This window comes from Cnephaeus nilssonii, assembly GCF_951640355.1.
Source record: "Cnephaeus nilssonii genome assembly, chromosome: 13".
Lineage (NCBI taxonomy): Eukaryota > Metazoa > Chordata > Mammalia > Chiroptera > Vespertilionidae > Cnephaeus > Cnephaeus nilssonii.
In genome coordinates, this window is record NC_137084.1 from 33825630 (window position 1) to 33831629 (window position 6000).

The 6000-nt window shown below is 48.0% G+C and overlaps 1 protein-coding gene across 2 annotated transcripts in view; it reads right to left on the reverse strand.

Annotated features, from left to right (window-relative positions):
* FAR1 (fatty acyl-CoA reductase 1) overlaps window positions 1-4655 on the reverse strand; it is a 69007-nt gene extending 64352 nt beyond the window's left edge. Inside the window, exon 1 of one of the 2 annotated variants that reach the window (XM_079789124.1) lies at window positions 4502-4655. The gene's annotated coding sequence lies outside the window, so the exon portion shown is untranslated. Of the gene's footprint in view, window positions 1-4035; window positions 4193-4501 lie in introns of those variants that run through there. The other variant, XM_079789125.1, reaches the window with a different exon arrangement.
* Between the last annotated feature and the right edge of the window lie 1345 nt (window positions 4656-6000).

Below are 6000 nucleotides of genomic sequence, written 5' to 3' on the forward strand. Positions count from 1 at the left end.
GCTGGCACAAAGTAACATCCAATAAATTATAGTACTATTATCAACATAATCTAGTACAGGACACAAAAATGTTTATTATACATAGTTGAATACCAAGTCTACCTCTCAACAACCCAACTTACTTTCACCATATTCTCTTATAACTATCAAAAAATACTTTTATGCTCTTTCCTTCACAACCTATCTCCAATAACCAACTATTCTAATTATTCTCTTACCAGAATCATCATTTATCAACTAAGCTACAACAAACTTAGTTGAAGTCCACACCCTTAAATCTTCATTCAAACCTTCAATTCTCCTTTAAAGCCATTTTTCATTTGTCACTCATTATAATCTTCATGTCTTCCAATAACCCAAATCCCAACTCCTAATTCAAAGGATGGTTCAAAAATCACCTCTTTATCAACCCAAACCACTATGCTCAATTAATATTTGACAAAGGAGGCATGAACATACAATGGAGTCAAGACAGTCTCTTCAATAAATGGTGTTGGGAAAATTGGACAGATACATGCAAAAAAATGAAACTAGATCACCAACTTACACCATACACAAAAATAAACTCAAAATGGATACAGGACTTAAACCTAAGACGGGAAAGCATAAAAATACTAGAGGAATCCACAGGCAACAAGATGTCAGACATATGCCAAAAGAACTTCTTCACTGACACTGCCCCTAGGGCAATGGAAGCTAAAGAGAAAATTAACAAATGGGACTACATCAAAATAAAAACCTTTTTTACAGCAAAAGAAACCATCAACAAAACAACAAGAAAGCCCACTGCATGGGAGAACATATTTGCAAATGCTATCCTATCTAATAAAAGAGTAATATGCAAATTGACCGTCACTCCAACACACAAGATGGCTGCCCCCATGTGGTCAAAGATGGCTGCCCCCATGTGGACACAAGATGGCTGCCTCAAGATTGCCAGCAGGGGAGGGCAGTTGGGAGGGACCAGGCCTGCAGGGGAGGGCAGTTGGGAAGGACCCAGGCCTGCTGGGGAGGGCAGTTGGGAGGGACCAGGCCTGCAAGGGAGGGCAGTTGGGGGTGACCAGGCCTGCAGGGAAGGGCAGTTGGGGGAGACCCAGGCCTGCAGGGGAGAGCAGTTGGGGGGGACCAGGCCTGCAGGGGAGGGCAGTTAGGGGCAAACAGGCTGGCAGGGGAGCAGTTAGGCATCAATCAGGCTGGCAGGGGAGTGGTTAGGGGCAATCAGGAAGGCAGGCAGGTGAGCAGTTGGGAGCCAGCAGTCCTGGATTGTGAGAGGGATGTCCGCCTGCCCGTTTAGGCCCCATCCTACCGGGATTGGGCCTAAAAAGGCAGTCAGACATCCCTCAAGGGGTCCCAGATTGGAGAGGGTGCAGGCTGGGCTGAGGGACATCCCTCCCCCCCTGCACGAATTTCATGCAGCAGGCCTCTAGTCACTGATAAAGGTTTAATCTCCAACATCTACAGGCAGCTTATGCAACTTAATAAAAGGAAGATAAGCCCTAGCCGGCTTGGCTCAATGGATAGAGCGTCAGCCTGCAGACTGAAGGGTCCCAGGTTTGATTCTGGCCAAGGGCACATGCCTGGGTTGCGGGCTTGATCCCCAGTGGGGGGCATGCAGGAAGCAGCCAATCAATGATTCTCTCTCATCATTGATGTTTCTCTATCTCCTTCTCCCTTCCTCTCTGAAATCAATAAAGAAATACTTTAAAAAAATAAAATAAAAGGAAGATAAATGATCCAATAAAAAAATGGGCAACGGACCTAAACAGAATATTTTCAAAAGAAGACAGAAGGAAGGCCAAGAGACACATGAAAACATGCTCAAAGTCACTTATTATCCGAGAGATGCAAATCAAAACAACAATGAGGTACCATCTCACACCTGTCAGAATGGCTATCATCAACAAATCAACAAACGACAAGTGTTGGCGAGGATGCGGAGAAAAAGGAACCCTCGTGCACTGCTGGTGGGAATGCAGACTGGTGCAGCCACTGTGGAGAACAGTATGGAGTTTCCTCAAAAAACTGAAAATGGGACTCCCATTTGACCCAGTAATCCCACTCCTGGGAATATATCCGAAGAAACTAGAAACACCAATCAGAAAGGATATATGCACCCCTATGTTCATAGCAGCACAATTTATAATAGCTAAGATTTGGAAACAGCCTAGGTGCCCGTCAGCAGATGACTGGATCAGAAAACTGTGGTACATCTACACAATGGAATACTATGCTGCCATAAAAAAGAAGGAATTCTTACCATTTGCAGCAACCTGGATGGAATTGGAGAACATTATGCTAAGTGAAATAAGCCAGTCAATGAAAGAAAAAGACCACATGATCTCATTCATTTATGGATAATAAAGAACATTATAAACTGATGAACAAAAAGATAGATACAGAGACAGTAAAGCATCAAACAGACTGTCAAATTACAGGGGGAAAGTTAGGGAGAGGTGGGGGAGATAAGAAATCAAACGAAGGACTTGTATGCATGCATATAAGCATCAACAATGGACGCAAAACTCTGGGGGGTGAGGGCATGTATGGGTGTGGGGGGGGGGGCAATGGTAAGATATGTACACATATAATACCTCAATAAAAAAAATCCAAAAAAAAAAAGATTGCTTTGAGAGATTAAAAAGTTAAATTTATAAAAAAAAAAAAAAAAAATCACCTCTTCCCAGAAACCTTCCCTGAATAACTCAGATTACTTCTCTGCTCTGAGTCGCCTCAGCACCTGTGAGCACTTGGGTATTCTGTTATACTTAGAGTAAAATGTGATCAATGAGTAGCATTACCAAGAAATTACTCCCACAAAATTATTTCTACATCCCAAAGAATGGCTCATTAGCTATAATGCTTTGTCGATCTAGTTAATAAGGAAGCACCCTATACATTCAATGAATGCCCTCTTTGGTTTCTGTCCTTGACCCTATACTATTTTATGTTTGTCAAAAGTGCTGAACGCTTCACATTCTTTTTGTTATATCCTCAAGCAGAAATTATACCTCAGTGCCTATCATCTCCTCCCATTTAATTCCACTGGAAATTAGGTAGTGGGACACTCTTTCTTTTCTACTTCCTCTTCTCTGACCCCAACCTCTGCCCTCACCCCACAAATAAAAAATCCAAAAGCTTGAAACAGTGATACACATGTACCATGCCTGACTTTCCTCTAAATGAAAGGAACTTTGAACCTATTTAGCTATAAAACTTCCCCAGGCTGAAAATGTTCCCAGCAAGCATGATACATAACCAAATTCTACTACATCAAAATAGTTGATGCTGCAGAATAGCAGGGTTGTACTTACATGTTAACTCTCACTTGTGTTTCTGTAAGAACTCCTGCATCATTTTTATGCTAATATTACACATGCCCAACAAGATAGTTGAGAAACTCCCCTACAGGGCAGATTTTCTAAGAGTATCTTCTGACAATGCGTTTAAACCAACGCATACTTTTTTTTTTTTTAAATGTAAAGAATTATGCGATTCTTCACTGCCATCCAATCAAAAGCAAACACTTGTGCCATTAATTCTGAGAGAGCGAGCGTGTGGGCTGCTGAAGCAAAGCAAATTAGATGAACTGAGGGGCGGAAGATCGATCAGCCTCAGCAGTGAGAGTTGTCAAATCTCAGTGTTTAGGCCTCGATGCAGTGCAGTGAATGAACCCATGAACTTGGCTGACTGACTCCTTCCTGAGACATCTGGCTCTCCCGTCTCTGCCAAAACCGAGTTATTATTTATTACTCACTCAAAAGGTCCACACCCTTCAGCTACCACACATAAACCTACCTTGTCTGCTCCTCGTATAATTTCCCCTAACTGGCCACCTAAAGCTCTCCAGTGAAGGAGCCTCTATCCACACCTCACCTAAAACCTTCTCCTCTCAGTCACCTTCCGGTTTCCGTAGGTGCCTCTCACTCCACATCCACGTGTCCCTAATTGTCCACATCTCTTAACCTTCAAAACCCAAGCCTGCCCTCCCCTCACTCCCGGCGGATTGCCCCCCACCCTCTATCAATGCCTACTTACCAGAGGCCAACAACACTGCACAGCTCCGCACCGTCTCCTCCGGCACCCTTTTCTGAGCATCAACCTTTTCTCATCACTTTCTTCCTCCCCAGACCTGGAATCCTTCAATCACAGGCTTCTGGTGCACACCAGCCCGCTCCTCCGTTAACTACCCTGCCCCACCTTCACCACCTCTTCCCGGCCTCCCCACCCCAGGAGGCGCCCCCAGGCTCCGCAGCAGCAAACCAGGCTCCTCCCTTACATCCCTGCTAGCGGTCCCCGCCCTCCGGAGGGCAGCGGCGCGCCCCAACCAGAGACCATCCGGTCCGAAGCCGGCACTCCCAGCCGGGGGCGAGGACGTGGGCGGGGCGCCGGGTGTAACCCCCGACTGGGCCCGGCCTGCCATCCCGGCGCCCGCCGCTGCGGCCCGGGCCAGGCGAGTAGGGGCCCGCACCCGGCTTCTCCCACCCGGCGTCCCGCCTCTCACCTAGATGCACAGGCTTGGGCCTCGCTTTCCCTCGGGTCGTCCACCGATGGCTCCGCTGCCGTCGCGCTCTCCTCACTGGCTCTTCCACCACCCCCGAGCGGCTGCTAAAGAGCGGACGGGTAGCGGCACGCCCATTGGCTGCGACCTGCACTCGCGTCAGCCGGCCCCCGACCCGGACCGCGGGATGTGACTGGCTGGCGCGGCGCCACTTTTCGACGTCTTGTCCTGATTGGCTGTCTCGCGCCCCCTTACCAGTAGGACCGCTCACCCGCCTCCCCGCTTTGGCCTCCCACCACCAACCCTTTTTTTCGTCCGGGAGGGAGGGGGGCGGAGCGGGCGCGGGTTGGAACGCAAGCGACCAATGGAAGCGCCGAAAGAGGGTCGGGTAGGTGGGCTCTGCGGCCGGACGGGGGAAGGTTCAGCCAATGGGCGTGCGCCCCACATCCCGGGCTCCAGAGCGCCTCCCCTGGCCACTCACGTTCTCGCGGGTCGCGCCCAGGGCCACGCCCGGCTGGTTCCCTGTCGCGCGGGAAGGGCGCCCACTCGAATGGTGGGGAGCTTGCGGCGAGGCTGGCGTGGGAGACCGCGGGCGGCTATTGTGGCGTGCTCTGGCACTGCCTACGTGAGGCCCGACCGCCTTCTGGCGGGGCTGGCACGGGTCCGTGAGAGCGGAGCCGTCACTCCGCGGACCCCCTGGAACCTCCGCGGGATGCCCTTTAACAGGAGAGAGCCAAGGGTGCGTCTCGTCCAGGCCCGCGGGATTGTGAGCCAAATCATTCCATTTCTCCAGAATAATTTCATACAAAGCTTATTAGTGGTGTAAGAGTTTAGAATAATGGTTACCTCTGGAGGGATGGAAGGGGCACAAGGGAATCTAATAAGAGTTTTAAAAAGCTCCGTGTCTTGATTTGAGTAGTAGTTACAAAGATGTGTACATATGTAAAAATTCATCGAGCCTTAAACTTAAGATGAGTGCACTCAACGCACTTTATGTGTCAATTTTTATTAATAAAAGGATTATGAAAATAACTGTAGTAACATTACCATAACCTCCATGGTATAAACAATCCCATTAGGAATCGCCTATCATTAAAAAATGACAAACTGGGGGAATAAGAAAAGGGGGGGGCGGGGATTGTGAGAATTTTAAATGAAGGAAAGCTTCTGGCACAGAGAATAACACAGATTGATACGTTAAGCATGAGCCACGATGATTGAAGGTGATTTTTTTCTTTGAGGATTCAGTGCCTGGCACTGTTAGTAGCACAAAAGCACCCAGGGTGCTGCACTCAGTGGAAACTACAAAAAGTTTACTGAGCTCCCTGCTTTGTGGCCACATAAGTCTGAGCCCTAGAAACCTTCGTTTCCAGCTTTTGCCTGTTAACGAAAAAACCATTGAAACCTGTAAAGAATTTTAGTGAGTTTATTTGAGCCAAACTGTCGACATATGCCGGGAAGCAGAACCTCAACGAATTGAGATTATGCTCCGAAGAATGGTG